The 15772-nt window shown below is 46.0% G+C and overlaps 1 protein-coding gene and 1 pseudogene across 1 annotated transcript in view; one reads left to right on the top strand and one right to left on the bottom strand.

Annotated features, from left to right (window-relative positions):
• MLXIP (MLX interacting protein) overlaps positions 1–15772 on the top strand; it is a 62957-nt gene that overhangs the window by 844 nt on the left and 46341 nt on the right. The gene's annotated exons all lie outside the window — the stretch shown is intronic.
• LOC112870153 (adiponectin receptor protein 1 pseudogene) lies at positions 12734–14023 on the bottom strand (annotated as a pseudogene).

The raw sequence follows: 15772 nt of genomic DNA, 5'->3' as shown, positions 1-15772 counted from the left end.
GCACCTTGTGTTACTCGACTCTCCACCCTTTCCCCCAAACGCTTTGTGTGCTTCCGGCAGTATCGACTAGTGGTTCGGAGCACCTGTCCAGGGGTGGCTTGAGTGCTGGTTCCAGTCTTTAATGGTTGTGTAAAATCCTGGAGCCTGCTTCCTCCTTTATGAAGAGGGGATGACAGTAATATCAGCCTCCATCGGCTATTTTAGGGATGGAAGGAGATAGGTAGTGCTTTTATCCCACTGCCTGACACGTAGGTAGATGCTCCGTAAATGTTAGCTTACTTTTCTTACTGTCCCAGCAGAGGGAGGCTGGGTCTTCTCACATCCACTTTATTGGGACACCCTCTCCCACCTTAGCAGCCAGCCTGGGTGCTTCCTAGGTTGACTTTTGGAACCACAGCTGTTGGAGGTGCAGTCTGCCCTCCTGGCAAGTTGGAAGGTTCTGTGGTCAGCCCTGAAACACTATATGGAGATGGCATTGTTGAGGGCAGGCATTCCAGACACCATCCTGACATGTGGACCCAGCTCTGGGCAGAGATCCCTTTTTTCTAAGTCACAGATATACCTGGCCCTCATGAGATAAACTGTCTTTCCACTCTCTCCTCCTTCTTTGGTGCGCATGTTAGGTATTTGTGCCCAGCGACTTCTGCCTCAGCGACAGAACTTCTCGGGGCCATCTGCAGTGCAGAGCAGTCAGTCCTGCACCAAGCTCATGATAGGATCTCTGCTGAGTGGGGGTGATCGCATTAGTAACTGGACTGGCTTGGGCTGTCTTAGGTCTGCTCTGCAGGCGGCACAGGAAAAGTTTTCTTGGAGACTCCAGAAACAGCGTAAAGAAAAATAGGTACATTCCCCCCACTCCTTGTTGTTGTTGTTGTTGTTTTTTGGGAGAGCCTTTAAACCCAGATATATCTAAGTTAAAACATTACACATTTACCTGAAGTCAAAACATGGCTCCGGGTGGCATTTTCCCCCACTGGAATAAATGATTAGTCAACTTGTTCCTTTGTTATGTTCCTGAAACAAACCCCCCCCCATTTCCTCTCTTGAAGGTTTCCCTGGTGGTTTGTTTGCCACATGGCTGCAGTACATTACCCATAGCTCTCCTCCCATCCCCCTTGCGTGGCATATTGGTTAGGCTCTGCTCTGATTCTCTGGTCTTGCCAGTTTGAGCTGGCACTGAGCCCGTGAAGATGTTCTTTTTTTTTTTTTTTTTTGGAATTGGAATTGAGATTGCAGCCCTCTTTTAGCCCTGCTTACTCAGTCTTAAAATTTGAGCACTTCGTTGGAATCAGACCCACCTAGATTGTAGCATACACCACAAGAGCCTTTTCAAACAAAACTATAAGGGAAAGACAGGAATGTGTTTTATTAAGAGAACTTAATCCTTTTCTTTATTTTAATATAAACTTCTTCGTGTACAGGGAGAGAAGGGATGATTATGTAGCAGGAGCCATGGGGTAGAAAGATCTCACCTAATCTCTGCTAAAGGAAAAATAAACCAGACTTCCCTTTGCCCTCAGTTTGGATAACCCACAGGCTTATTATTAAATAACACCAAAGAATTTTAGTAATGGCATTTTTCCCCCACTTCTTTCAAAAATATTTTGGCAACTAGCCATTGCTCAATTAAGTTTCTTGATTGCCAAATGCACCCTTACCTTGCTCTTCAAGACCTCCAGCCCCGCTGGCTCTCTCGCTTTGCTGTAGTTCTCTGTGCTCAAGTCCTGCCGCTGCAAGCCTCGAGTGGGTATCTGCCTAGTAATTTCTCATGAAGATACTCTTTGTCTCTCCGTGTGAGGCTGATGCGACTGCCCCTGAGTTCAGCTGGCAGTGTGGAACCGTGATACAGATTGACAGAGGAATGACTCAAAACCAGTTGTCTGGGCTGTAGCCTCTGGCACAGAAAGCAGCAGAACAGAAGTGAGTTTCTGACCTCAGCTGTCCTATTATGACCACTAGCTGGCTCTCAGAGAAGGAGGGTTGAGATGGGGGTAGGGAGGGAAGCACACTTGATCTCACCACTGGTGGTCTGACTTCCCTTTCTGTGGGGCTCCAGCCCTCGCCGCTGTTTTCCGGGTTTTTTCCTTCTTGGGCCTAGAGGAAGGACAGTGGGGCCTCCTCTCCTGCAAGACTGTTTCTGGCCTAGGCTCTTTCTAACCTCAGCTTCCTGTCTGTTCCCTGGCCTCTTGGTTCTAGCTGCCTAACTCTCCCTGGTACACTCTGTGCTGCCTTTTTTTTTTTTTTTTTTTTTTTTTTTTGGTTTCCTGTTAACTGCTGTCTCCCAGCTGTTTCCAGATGAGGTTCAGCAGCTCTTTGGGGGAGGAACTAAGCACAGGGGAAGCTGTGGTTATTTTTTTCCCCAGTCCTGTGAAGTGGTCCAGGGATTCTGAATATGATCTGTTCCTGAACATGCAAAGTCTTGAACCCTTAAAAAGTCTTTGGCGAGACTGACTTTGGGTGGGGGAATAGGGTGTTGGAGGAGTGGGGACTGTGTGTGAGTGTGCCCAGTGACCCTCCTGGGCAAGTAACAGTGCCGAGGTGATTCCAGCTCCGTGCATCTGGCCTTAGAATCCATGTCCTTCCCGCTCTGTGATGCTAGCCCTGTAGCAGAGCATCTTGATTTGGTCCTACGGTGTGTGCTCAATTACTGGGACATTTTGGAGGGGAAGAAGTTGCCTTTCCCCAAGGCAAACTTAGGTGATAGGTGATGGGGGAAAAGCACCCATGGTTTACCTTTTCAAAGCCTTCTTGTCTGCCACTATAAAACGGGGAGAGTAAAACTCCCCTGCAGGGTGGAGGTGAGGATAACTGAGATAATGTCTGTGAATGTGTCTAGTAGGAGGCAAGAGAAGGCTTCGCAGGCTGAATCCAATTCTGTGTCCTCACCCAGCTGAGGACAAGATTCCTCCTCTGTAAACTGAAGGAACTAACGTATCTCACTGGGGTATTTTAGTGTGGCTTTCAAATGCTTGCTTGACAGATACTAAATAGACACATTCTTGCTTTGCGTATGCTTTCCAGGCTCCACAATGGAGCTATGTACTCTAGAACATAGTTCATGGTTCTTGCCCTCTTAGCATTTTAAGGAATGTCACACATGTAACTCACCCACACAGATTCTGAGCACATCTAGTAGATAGCTTTTTGTGGTTGGTTTTGGTTTCACTTCTCTACCTTTTTATGTAACTCTTTATTTATTGGGGAGCCTAGGTGTGAATGTTTCTGAAGGGTTAGAGATGTTGTCTTTATGTATTTAGGGATAAGCAGTAGCTTTCTGGACAGTGGGTTTCTGCTTAAATGGGTATCTGAAGAGACCTTTAATTCGGACCTGTAAGATAGCTTGGGATACAAATTCCTAAAACGTACCCCTGTGTATGTGTACTCTGTATAGAAACTCTCTGTTCCTAACCCAGAGTGGCAATCTCTGCCAGATTTAAGGAGTAGCAAGGATTAAAAGTTTAGAGCGCGGTGACCTCCAAATTTTAAGTTTTCAGTAGAGGTACTTTCTAATGCTAGGTGTGGTAACCAGTTGTAAATGAGAACCGTTCACACAAATGACTAAATTTACTACTCTGCAACCACGCCGAAGATAAACAGGTTTTCTTCTTTTGCACTTTTTTCAGTTTTTGATCATTATATAGTGTGCGCTGCGGGGCGTGCACTGAGGTGGGAATGAGGGCTACAGAGATGACAAAGGCAGTGTCTGTCCTTGACGAGCTCATGAACTAGGGGTGGGGGGCAGATAAAACAGGCAGTGGTAGAATAATTAGCAAGGTCTGCAATAAAAAACGTGAACCAGTTCTGATGGCGGCACTGAGATTGAGAGTTTATATAATTGCTATCAGTGTGGATACTTTCCCCTGACATCAGGGTTTAATACTTACCTCCCCTTCCCCATGTTAACTGTCAGCAGTTACGGACCGTATTCCCCAGCAGGAAGCTCCACGTTCCTTTTCTGTCTTCTTCCATTAGTAGTCTAGGAGCATATTTCCTTTTCGTGTAGAGGCTGATTGGCTAATTGCCATCCTGATGGAAGGATGAAGAAAGGCTGTACAGTTGGGAAACGCCTGAGAAACGAGGTTCGAGGTTGTTTGCTAGGGTGGAAGAAGACGAGAATTCACACACTACTATGTCCTGGATTCTCTTTACATGATCTTAAGCAACTCTCACCATACCCTTCTTAGGTGTGTGTGTGGGGGGTGGAATCCTCATGTTTCATATTAAAAAAAACAACCCCCCCACCCTAAGTTTGGGAGTTAATTAGTCCTGTTGCTGAGTTGAGGCACCTTGTCCAAGGCAGTGACTCTGGAGCTGAAAAGTTGCCTCCCACATCTGCTCACAAAAGCCTGTGGTTCTATAGGAGGTGAAAGTGCCAGTCCTTCTAAAGTAAGGCCTGGGGAAACCAAGGTGGGGAAAAGAAATGCCTTGGGTTGCTCCGTGCCTTTCCAGGCTCCACGCTCTTCATCACCCATGAAGTCCTGCCCTTCCTTCAAGACCCAGCTCAAGCACTGTTGCCCTAGCAAGGCCTCCCAAAGGGGATGGACGCCACATTCCTTTGTAAATCCATGACCCTTATCGATTCTGCCTCAAATCATTACATAGACCTGACTTGACACGCTTCATGCTATCTTTGACTTTCCCACAGATCCTAACAGTGTCTGGTACATACTGGGTGATTAAGAAATACATGTGCGATTGAAAAGGGAAGTTCAGGTACTTGGAAGCCAACATCATAAACTTGTCCTTGGTGAACCTATTTATCTTCACTTGTGCAAAGACAAACACAAACTCTGTGGAACAGGGCTTTAGGGGATGTTGGTATGGAGTGGGACAATAGGGTGAATGCTTTCATTGAATGGCGTTTGTATTGTGACTCATTTGGACTGTTGTGGCAGATTAATGACCCCTCTCCCTCCCCCCTCCTCCCCCAAGATCCATACCCTAATCCCCAGAACCTGTGAATACTCTGGGTTACATGGCAAAGAGGAATCAAGGTTGCTAATCAGCTACCTTTATTTGTTTGTTTGTTTGTTTGTTTGTTTATAAATTATTGATGGATTGATTGATTTTTTTAAAGTAGGCTCCACGCCCGATGTGGGGCTCAGACTCATGGCCCCGAGATCAAGAGTGGCATGGTCTACAAACTGACCCAGCCAGGCACCCCACTAATCACCTACCTCTAAAATGAGGAGATTATTTTGGATTTTCTGGGTGGACCCACAGTAATCACCGAGGTCCATAAAAATAGGAGAGGAAATCAGAGAGAAGCAGACAGAGATCAGCAGGAGAAATCCTGGCCTGATGTTGCTGGCTCTGAAGATGGAGGAGGGGCAGTGTGCTAAGGAATGTGGGTGCCTCCAGACGCTGGAAAAAGCGGGCAAATACATTCTGCCCTAGAGCTTCAGAGGGAACCCAGCCTTGCTGACATCTTGATTTTTAGCCTAGTGAGACCCACGTCAGACTTCTGACCCCCAGAACTCTAAGGTAATAAATAGGTGGTGTTCTTTTTTTGTTGTTGGTTGGTTGTTCGTTTTGAGAGAGAGAGAGAGAGAGAGAGAGAGCGAGCGTGGGCACACATGCAGACACATACACACATGTGCAGGGGAGGAGCACAAGAGAAAGAGAAGGAGAAAGAGAGGATCCTAAGCAGGCTTCATGGTGTCAGCACAGAGCCCGACGTGGGGCTCGATCCCATGAACTGTGTGATCATGACCTGACCGAAATCAAGAGTTGGGTGCCTAACTGACTGGGCCACCCAGGCACCCCTAAATAGGTGGTGTTTTAAGCCACTCACTTTTGTGGTCATTTATTATAGCAGCCATACAGCCTGGTTTGAAGTGTTTCTTGAGGTCATGTTTTGAAACACATGACTCAGCTATAAAAAGGCATTTTTAGCTCTTCCTTAACCACAGGAACACATAGCAGCCCATTCTCGAGTTCTATCAATTTAATGCTGGTGTAGTAGGTGGCAGTTCAGGGGATCTAGTGATAGGAGGGTCCTTGTTATATAAGGAGAAGTCTGTAGAATGGGTCTTAGCCTTAGTCCCCACTATAATTGATAGGATAGGATATTATAGAAGGCTAATTTTACTTTTTTTTTTTTTTTTTTAATTAGAGAGAGAGAGGGAGAGAATCTTAAGCAGGTTCCACTCAGCATGTAGCCCAACACAGGGCTCTATCCCATGACCCTAGGACCATTACCTGAGCCGAAATCAAGAGTTGGACTCAACTGACTGAGCCACCCAGGTGCCCCGATTTTACTTATTTTTAAGGATTCATACAATGATGAAGAATTCAGTGTGAGCTCCCATTTTCTTGGGTAGAATATGTGCAGTGCAGACAGCAAATATCTTAGATGATATTTTCCATCTTTTGTTGGAATTCTGTCTATGGTTAGAATTCCAGGCCTCAGGACTTGTGTTTTATGTAGGCAGAACTCTTCCAGCTGCATGGATCAGGGACCCTCTTGTGCTTCCCCGTGTGATACGGGTTTATCGCAAGGATTGGGAAGGGTGCTGGTAACCTCATGATGATCCCAGGGTTCCTAGCATTGCCTGAACTAGTGCGGACTAGAGTTGGGTTCCCGGCCGCTCTGGGTCCTCCGCCCCAGGGCGGGGGCTTGTCCTTCCTTCCCGCTTCATCCCTGTGAAGTGACTCGGCTCTTCTCTCAGCCTGTTTTCAGCCTGGTGTCCTTGCAGTCTTGCTTAGCCTACTGCCAGCTGGTTCGCTTACCTGCAGCCCTGTTTCTTCTCTGTGTCAAAGCTTTTGCTTAGGGGTGCCTAGGGGGCTCAGTCGGTGAAGTGTCTGACTCTTGATTTCGGCTCAGTTCAGGACCTCATGGTTTGTGAGTTTGAGCCCCGGTCAGGCTCTGTGCCGACAGTGTGGAGTCTGCTTGGGATTCTTACTCTTCCTCTCTCTTTCTCAAAAATAAATAAATAAACATGAAAAAGTAAAACTTCTGCTTAGAGGAGCTTCTGCATCTGCCTGACCAGGGCTCACCCACGGCCTGTGTTTCACATTCAGACCTTGCTTAGAGCTTCCTGCTACCATCAGTGCTCTTTGCCAGTTGCCTAAGTTAGTCCCATAGCCTCCAATTAAAATGTTTGGGAGTAGGGGGGAGACTAGCTGTCCCCTTCCTCTCTGAGTAGAACCTCACAGGCCACAGAGCATGAGTCTGTCTCTTTCCTTCTAGAAGTTATTAATCAGGCCTCTGTTGGGTGCCAGACACAGCTGTAGGCTTGAAGATACAGTAGTAAACAAGGAACATGAGTCATCTCCCCGCATGGAGTTTATATTCTAACAAAGGGAATCGGTAAGCAAATCAGATTTATATTGTTGGTGCAGTGAAGACCATAAAACAGGATGAAAGAAGGAGAGTGATGGGGGGATGGGAGGAAGATACTTTATCTTGCTGGTCAGAGAAGTCTTCTGAGGAGGTGACATTTTAGGTTGAGCTGAAACCTGAGTGGTGAGTGGGAGCCAGGCAGGGATAGGCATTCCGGGCTGCAGAAGAGCCCGAGGCAAAGGCCCAAGGTGGAATGAACTTGGCACGTTGCGGGGCTAGAAGGAAGGCCAGTGTGGCTAGAATGTTGAGGGCAAGGTGAGTGGTAGAAGGTGAGACTCAAGAGGCAAGGGGCCTTGTTGGTGACAAGGTGAGATCTTGTGCTCGCCGCCCTGGGGGATATAGCTTGTCGAGGCTGCTCTGCGGAGACTAGTTGATAGGAGGCAAGAGTAGAAGCTGGGGTACCACTTGGGAGGCGGTTGGGCCTTTCTCAGGCTAGAATGGCAGCAGTGGAGGTGGAGAGAAGCGGATGGATTCAGGGTGGGTTTTGGACGTGCCAGTGGACTGGGCCTGGAGGATTAAAGAAAGACAAGGATCTGCAATGACTGGGAGGTTTTGGCCTGAACCACGGGGGCCGTTACTGAAATGAGGAAGCTGAGGAAGGCCCCGTCAACTGCAGTGGCAGGTGTGCTGGGGACACCGCTGTGCTGTGCGCTAAACTTGTCTGCTGTGGGTACCCTGTGACTGGAGCTGTGGGAGGGGCAGCTTCCCCAAGAGGGGGCTGCGAGGGGACTGTCAGTGTAAGGGGCACTGCAGTTGTCCGGCGAGGTCCTCTCGTAGCCTTGACCACACTGTGCTCCGTCTCGCCTCCCAGACCTCTACCGTGCCTCTCGAGGGGGTCAGATGTGGAGGGGAGACTCTGGACTTTTGAGCTGGCATTTGGAAGGTAGTGTTTTTTCCTGCGAAATACATGCTGTCGTGTATCCCAAAAGATGTTTTTGCTCAGTTGGGTCTGGTTGTGGTAGAGGAATATTGCCTGATGTACATGCCCTAAAGGAGCTTTTCCAAATCTAGCATTCTTCATGTGTTTGGGGTTGGACTGCATCACCAGAAAAATCTTCTGGAAAGGGGCAGTGTAGAAGCGTAGCTCCAGGAAGGTGTCCAAGATCTGGAAAAAACCGTTCCAGAAACAGGATTCCTTTCTGTTTGCTTTTGAGTCTCAGAAGTGGACGTAAAGAATCTGAGTAGAGAGCTAAGCAGTGAGAGCTCATAAAGAGACAGCAGAGAGAACCAGGCTACAGGTAGAAACAGAGGTTTGGGAGTTTTAGTTGCACTGAAGAGGGAAACCATGAGGTTTAGGTAGCATGGCTTTGCTGTTGAGGAAAATTCTGGGAGTAGGAGAATCCGTTCTGAACGCTTGTTACAGTTCCTTCCCTCTGTGGCTTGTGGGCGTAGGCAAGAAGGTGCCCTCTTTTGATTTGTCACCATGAGACAAACTTGGCCATCAAGACAAAAAATAGCTTCTTACGAAGAAAGTAGGGGAATTAACTTAGTTTGTAGATTAAAATTTACCCAATATTCGAGCTTCTAAAAGAGCAACCTAAGGCACTTTGTCCCGTGCTGATGTGGTAACTGGCCCATTTGCCAGTGGACCACCTCGTCTCCTGATGAGCCTTTGGGACCTGCCCTCATAGCTTGATACGGAGCCTTTTAGAGGAAGTTAATTTATAAATCCCTTTTATTTATTAAAACGAAAGACTTTCAGTGAATTCTTAAAACAACATATGATATATTACTTTGCTATTTTACATGACTCTTTTCTAGTTGAGTAGCAAGCAGGGTCTTTTAAAATGCCTCCTTTGTTCTTTGAATTATTAAACAGGTCTTTCTCTGCCTTGGAGCAGGACTCTTATCTACTTGCACAGACAAGTTTTTGTTGTTATTTTTTAGCAACGTTACTGAAGTATAATTTATATACCATACATTGCAGTCATCTTAAGTATACAGTTTATCGATTTGTTGGTTGTGCAGTCATTATCCCAATCCAGTTTCAGAACTAGATTCCGTCCCCCCCCCCCCCCCCCCCCCCCCCCCCGCTGAGGTCTTTCTGGTCCTTTTACGTTTGATCCCAGTTTCCACCTTAGCCTCAGACACGCACGGATCTGCTTTCCATGTCTCTAGATTTGCCTTTCCCAGACATTTCATATAAATGGAACCATACTGTGTGCAGCCTTTTACGTCTGGCTTTTTTCACTTAGAATCCTGTTTCCAAGGTTTATCCATGTGGCAGTATATATCTATCTGTATTTTATTCCTCGCGCTTGCTGAATAGTGTCCCGTGTATTAACATACCACGTTTGTGTATCTGTTCATTGACCGACGTGTTTTTGAGGGAAGCCTAGTACCTTCGTCATCTGGTATTGATTTCCCATTTCCTGTAATAAACTTCTCTTACAGACTGAGATGGAAACTTTCTTCTCAGGTGAGAATAGGAAATGGCAGGAACCGCGGTAGAAGGGTGATTGGGCTGGCGCTCCGGGACGGTGGTGCCGCTGGCTAGCTCCTCCCTGCCACTGTGTCTCTAACTGGGGGGGGTGGAAGGCAGGGGCTGGGGATTGAGCTTAGACTAGAGGCATGGTTACCAACCTTATTTATCTTCAATGGCCCTTATGTTTTTGAGAGAGATTGTTGTAGAAACAATTTGCATTCAGCAATAAAAGTCAAATTACTGGTATGTGCAAAAACACGATGAACCTCAGAAACATTATGTTGAATTAAATAACCCTTCCTCTGAAGAACAGATATGATTTCATTTACATGAAGTTCTAGAATAGGTGAAACTAAGGTGAAAAAAAATCACACCACTACTTGCTTCTGAAGGAGGTTGGAGTGGGAACTGACTGGAAAGAGGCACAAGAGAATTTTCCACGATGGGGGTAATCTGGATAGGGGATTGCACATACATTTGTCAGAACTCATTGAACGAGAACGGTACACTTAAACTTTGTACGTTTTATTATGTGTAAATCTTACCAAAAACAAAAGGAACCATTGACCAATGTTGAACTCTGGCTGACGTGTTATGCATGCTGGTGTGTTAGGGACGAAGTATATAGATGTCTGCATCTTACTCTGAAATGCTTGAAAATAGCGGCCCCCAAACCTTTTGGTCTCAGGACCCCTTTGTGCTCTTAAATATTGGAAAGCCCAGAGAGCTTTTGATTGTGTGGATTATATCTGTTGACGTTTACCATGCTAGAAATGAAAACAGAGAATTTAAAAATATTTGCTAAAGCACTGAAAAAAAATAATAAACCCGTTAGGTGTTAACATAAATAACATTTTTGTAGAAAATGATTGTTTTCTGCAAAAATGAGCAGAGTGGCATTGTTCTCCACACTTGCAAATCTTGTCTACTGTTCAGCTAATGTTTGGTTGGAAGACAGCTGGATGTTCACCTCTACTTTCTTCGGCCGCGGTGTCACACGTCTGCAGAATGTCACCATTCACTCTTGAGAGAGTGGAAATGGAAAAAGGAAAATAGCCCCTTAGTATTATTTTGAAAATAGTTTTGCCATCGTAGACCCCCAGAAGGTCCTCAGAGACTCCCAGGCTCTCCAGCTCACCCTGAGAACCACTGCTTAAAAATAAGAAAGATAGGGGCGCCTGGGTGGCGCAGTCGGTTAAGCGTCCGACTTCAGCCAGGTCACGATCTCGCGGTCCGTGAGTTCGAGCCCCGCGTCGGGCTCTGGGCTGATGGCTCGGAGCCTGGAGCCTGTTTCCGATTCTGTGTCTCCCTCTCTCTCTGCCCTTCCCCCGTTCATGCTCTGTCTCTCTCTGTCCCAAAAATAAATAAAAAACGTTGAAAAAAAATTTTTAAAAAAATAAGAAAGATAGATGGATGAATGGATGAATTTGTGTTGAAGTAAATATACTGAAGCGTTATTTGTCGCATCCAGGTTGTGGGTTCATGGGTGTGTACCACATAACTTTTCAATTTTTCTATATATTTGAATTTTTTTCTGTTGTTTACAAAATGAGAGAAAATATGTTTATTTAAAGAATGACCACCATGACTTTATTCATGGGCAAATAAATACTTTTAAAAATATTGAAGACAACTTTTGGAATGAAATTCCAACATATGCTACAACATGCATGGGCCTTAAAAACGTTATCCTAGGAAGCAAGACACAAAGGACCACCTGTTGCGATCCCATTTATCTGAAATGTGCAGGTAAATTCATAAAACAGAGGAGTGGAGTAGTTGTTGCCATGGAGATGGAAGAATGGATCCTCACAGCTAATGGGTGTAAGGTTTTTGAAGGAGTAATGAGCATTTTCCCAAATTAGAGAATGATGATGTGATCATCAGCTTGGTGAATGTACTAAAAACCAATGAACACATTTATTGTATTTTGTTTTTTAATTTTTAAGATTTTACTTTTAAATAATCTCTACACCCAATGTGGGACTTGAACTCGCTACCCCGAGATCACGAGTCTCACACTCCACCAACTCAGCCAACCAGGCACCCCAGTGAACACTTTTATTTTTATTTGTTTGTTTACTTACTTATTTTTTTGTTTGAATGCCAAGTGTCTTCTGTACTTTCTTTTATTATCATTATAGTCTTTGCATCAAGATACATAGCAATGATAGCAGGTTTCTTTTTAAAGCTTAGTATTAAGTATTAAATATCTTTCCCCATTTTAATTTTACATGACCGTGCCAAGGAAAAGAAAATTAAAAGTCAGGTTAAAAGAAAATTAAAAGTCATGGAAGCCTGAACACACTTCCATGATTAGCCGGGCTATGTAAAAGTTGGTGGCTTTGTTCTTCCTGCTGTAAAAGCAGATCCAGGCCCTAGAAAGATGGGACCAGGTTCTAACTGTTTTTGAGAAGTGTGCTACAAAAAATGGATGGCCTGTTATAAGCCAGATAACAAAGTAAGGATGGGGGTAAGGAAGGGACATTTTCTTCTGGAAACAGGATTTCTTTTTTTTTTTTTTAATTTTTTTTTTTTCAACGTTTATTTATTTTTGGGACAGAGAGAGACAGAGCATGAACGGGGGAGGGGCAGAGAGAGAGGGAGACACAGAATCGGAAACAGGCTCCAGGCTCTGAGCCATCAGCCCAGAGCCTGACGCGGGGCTCGAACTCACGGACACGCGAGATCGTGATCTGGCTGAAGTCGGACGCCTAACCGACTGCGCCACCCAGGCGCCCCTGGAAACAGGATTTCTGAAGAGTCCCAGTCCATCATTTTTTCCCAAAATGGCTGGAGGAGGGGTAAAACCTGAACATGAGCTTCGAAGTGCTGTCTCTGTGAGGGGACGGTCCCCCCTTGCCAACGAGGGGGACTGCTGAGGTGGGGCATGTCTGATTTGGACCCTCCCCATCCTCCTCAGCTAGGGAAATGGGTAGTTTATCGCCCAGTGGGTATGGAAGTGGGCTGAAGCTTGGTTCGTACTGAATTCTCTAAGAGGTTTCTTCTAGAAACAGGCAACTCAGACTCTTCCTCTCGTGTCAACAAAGAAGTTATTTTTAAAAGCACTTGGCAAGTTCCTTCTCCACCCCTCAGGTGGGAAGGCTCAGAGAAAGGAGTCATCAATACAGCCCCCCTCTAGGCCATAACGGAATTCTCGAAGGTTGGAGACCCCGTAGAAGTGGACAGAGGCTGCTGCCACCACCAGGACGTGGAAAATCTGATGAGACTGGAACCATATGTCACATTTTCCAGGAAAGGAGCATTCAGGAATTTGAGCAGCCTAGAGGCCAGCTCCGGTGACATACATCACGGCCATGAAGAAGAAGCTGCCCATCTGGCCCACTGTGGTGGCCTTGACAAAGCCCTGAGCAATAGTGAAGTGCATGGTGGCCACAATGCCGCTCAAACCAAGTCCCGGGAACACTCCCGCTGTTGTCTGCCAGTGCTTAGGAGTGGCCGACCAGTCCTGCTGTGCTGCAATGATGGCAGGAATGCCCAGGACACAGATGATGGAGAAGTGGATGAGCCGTGGCTGTGGGGAGCATTAGAAGGAGTAATAGAGCCAGGGGACAAAGCTGCCCATAATCAGTAGAGCAATCCCTGAATAACCCAGTTTGGAAAAAGTCTGAGAGACTTTCTCTGAATGACAATAGACGGTGTGAAAGGGCCAGGAGAAGCTGAGACAGAGCACTGCACCCAAAAAGAACATCCCACAAACCACCTTCTCTGGCAGAGGGGCCATGAAGTACGTATTTGGTCTGAGCACGGTCAAGATTCCCAAAAAGAAAAACAGCACAAAACCAAGCAGATGGGTCCAGATGTTGCCAGTTTCTATACGGATGCGGGAAACGCTCTTGAAGCAAACCTGGCAGGAGGGCACGGGTGGTCCATGGCCATGTAGCAAGGAGTCGTTGTCCTAGGCCGGGCTGGGACATACGGGATGACCCTCTAGCATCCCTCCCAGACCTTCTGCACAAACTCCTCTGCATCTTCTCCATGGCGTGGTCGGCTTGCAGGGGAAGGGTCTATACCCGCTCCTCCTCCTCCTCCTCCTCCTCCTCCTGGGGTGCTGGGTGTGCTTGCTCTCCTTCAGTCTCGGCTGGGTTGACAGTTACTCGTTTGCCTTTTCTTCTAGCAGGGGTCCCAGTTGCGCCAGCTCCAGTGTGTCCATTTCCCTGTCACTGGCAGGAGCTGCATTGCCCTGTGCCACCCCAGAACCTTTGTGAGAAGACATCTGGCTGGTACCTCAATACCCTGCAGCTTCAGCCTGGGGAAAGATTGGGGGCTGTCTCAGCCCCAGGGGGGCAGAGACCTCCCTGTAATGGTAAACAGGCCTGTGGACGGGCTCTGCTGGGGCCCGCAGTCCCCCGCGCTACATCCTGTGGCCAAGCGGCCCCGTATCTTTGGCTACCCCCGTGAACACTCTTAAAGGGAAAATTTCATGGCATGGAGATTATATCACAATAGAGCTGTCATTTAAACAAGTCCTTAAAACGCTTCTGGTTTTCAACATTTTCTTTAGGAAGCCTGACTTGGGAAGCACTGGACTACATGCTCTTCAAGATCTAAATATGTCAGTGTCTAGAAATTTCATAATTTGCTATCTTCTGTCTCTTCTGTATATAGTAAATGAGAGAATGGTTGGGAAAATGGCCTGCCTCTCCAGCTTGCCCTCTAGCTTGCCAGATCACCGTCTCTGAGATTATCCTGTTAAGACCTTTTTTCCTGTTAACGTTGTATGCGTCAGGGACTACAAACACAAATGCCCACAAGGGCCAGGAAGTGAATGAGCCATCTGTAACATGTATTTTCCTCATTTTGATAAAGTCATGGTTCCAGAGAAATGTTTTTTATTGTGAAAAACCATGTAAACATAAAACTGCAGTTGATGTGGCCTGAGTGATGGATGGAAAGGCCATAGGGAGTGGTGGAATGTTTGCTGGGTCTAAGGGTGGGCACCCGTCACTCAGCTTCACGTGATTCTTGGTGTTTGGGAATGTGAGCCCAGTGTTAATGAGATTGGGCATATCTGAAGAATTGGAAGAAATCTGAACTAATATGTGAGCTCCACTTTTAAATTTTGCTTCAATTTATAGTTTAATGTCTGAGTTCAAGTATTAGTTATTCTGGGGAGATGGGTTTAGGCTAGGTTAAATCTAGTTTAAAAGTGAGTCTTGGATGAAGGATTGTGTTGTGCTGTTTGCCACAGGTCAGCTTCTGGCACAAGGAAAGTATTTTTAGTGTTCTAGCTCTTACTGTGTACTTTCTGCCCTGTGCTGTGTTTAAAGTCACAGGACCATAAAAATATAAATGAATATAAAATCTAAGACTGCCTGTTAAACCCCAGAGGTACATATGCATCTAGTAGACAGTTCACTTGAGTTAGGAGGGGCTTGGGCAATTATTTTAAATGATCTTATCTGGGAGATAGAGGATCGATTCTCCCATTTTGTGAAATTCTTGGACTAGAAGTTATTCTTAGCTTTATAGTCTATCTCAGACTACACCCCTTAAATTCACCATACTTTGTTGGGGTGGGGCTGTTTTCATAGGGGGAGTCTGGAGCAGATGAAAGGGATAATTTAACTATAAGTTGATTTGGTTATAGTTGAAATAAAATTATAACTTTAAGTTAGACTGAGGAGGTATCTCTGTACTTTTGTTTAAAGTTTCTGACCTACACATTTGACCTTACATTACACGCCTCCTCCTTCCCTTCCCCAGTATTAGTGTGTATATGTGCATGTGTATGTGTGTATCTGAGGTGGTGAAGAAAAGAATAAACGCACCCCCTTTAGAACCTTCCCCCCAACGCACACATTCACACATGAAGGTACGGCTTGGGCAGCCATCTTGCCCCCTTGAGCCTGTTCCTGCTCTCAGATTTCCGTCTATATTTGATCTGATCTATAAGGGTGTTGGCAAATAGCTTTATGGTTCTTAAATGCCAATCACTTCTGCTTCTAAGCCAGATTGAAATAGAATTTGCATTTATTAGA

This window comes from Puma concolor, chromosome D3 (genome assembly GCF_028749965.1).
Source record: "Puma concolor isolate L17-30 chromosome D3, mPumCon1.1.hap2, whole genome shotgun sequence".
Taxonomy (NCBI): Eukaryota; Metazoa; Chordata; class Mammalia; order Carnivora; family Felidae; genus Puma; species Puma concolor.
This window is presented reverse-complemented; position numbering and strand designations above follow the sequence as displayed.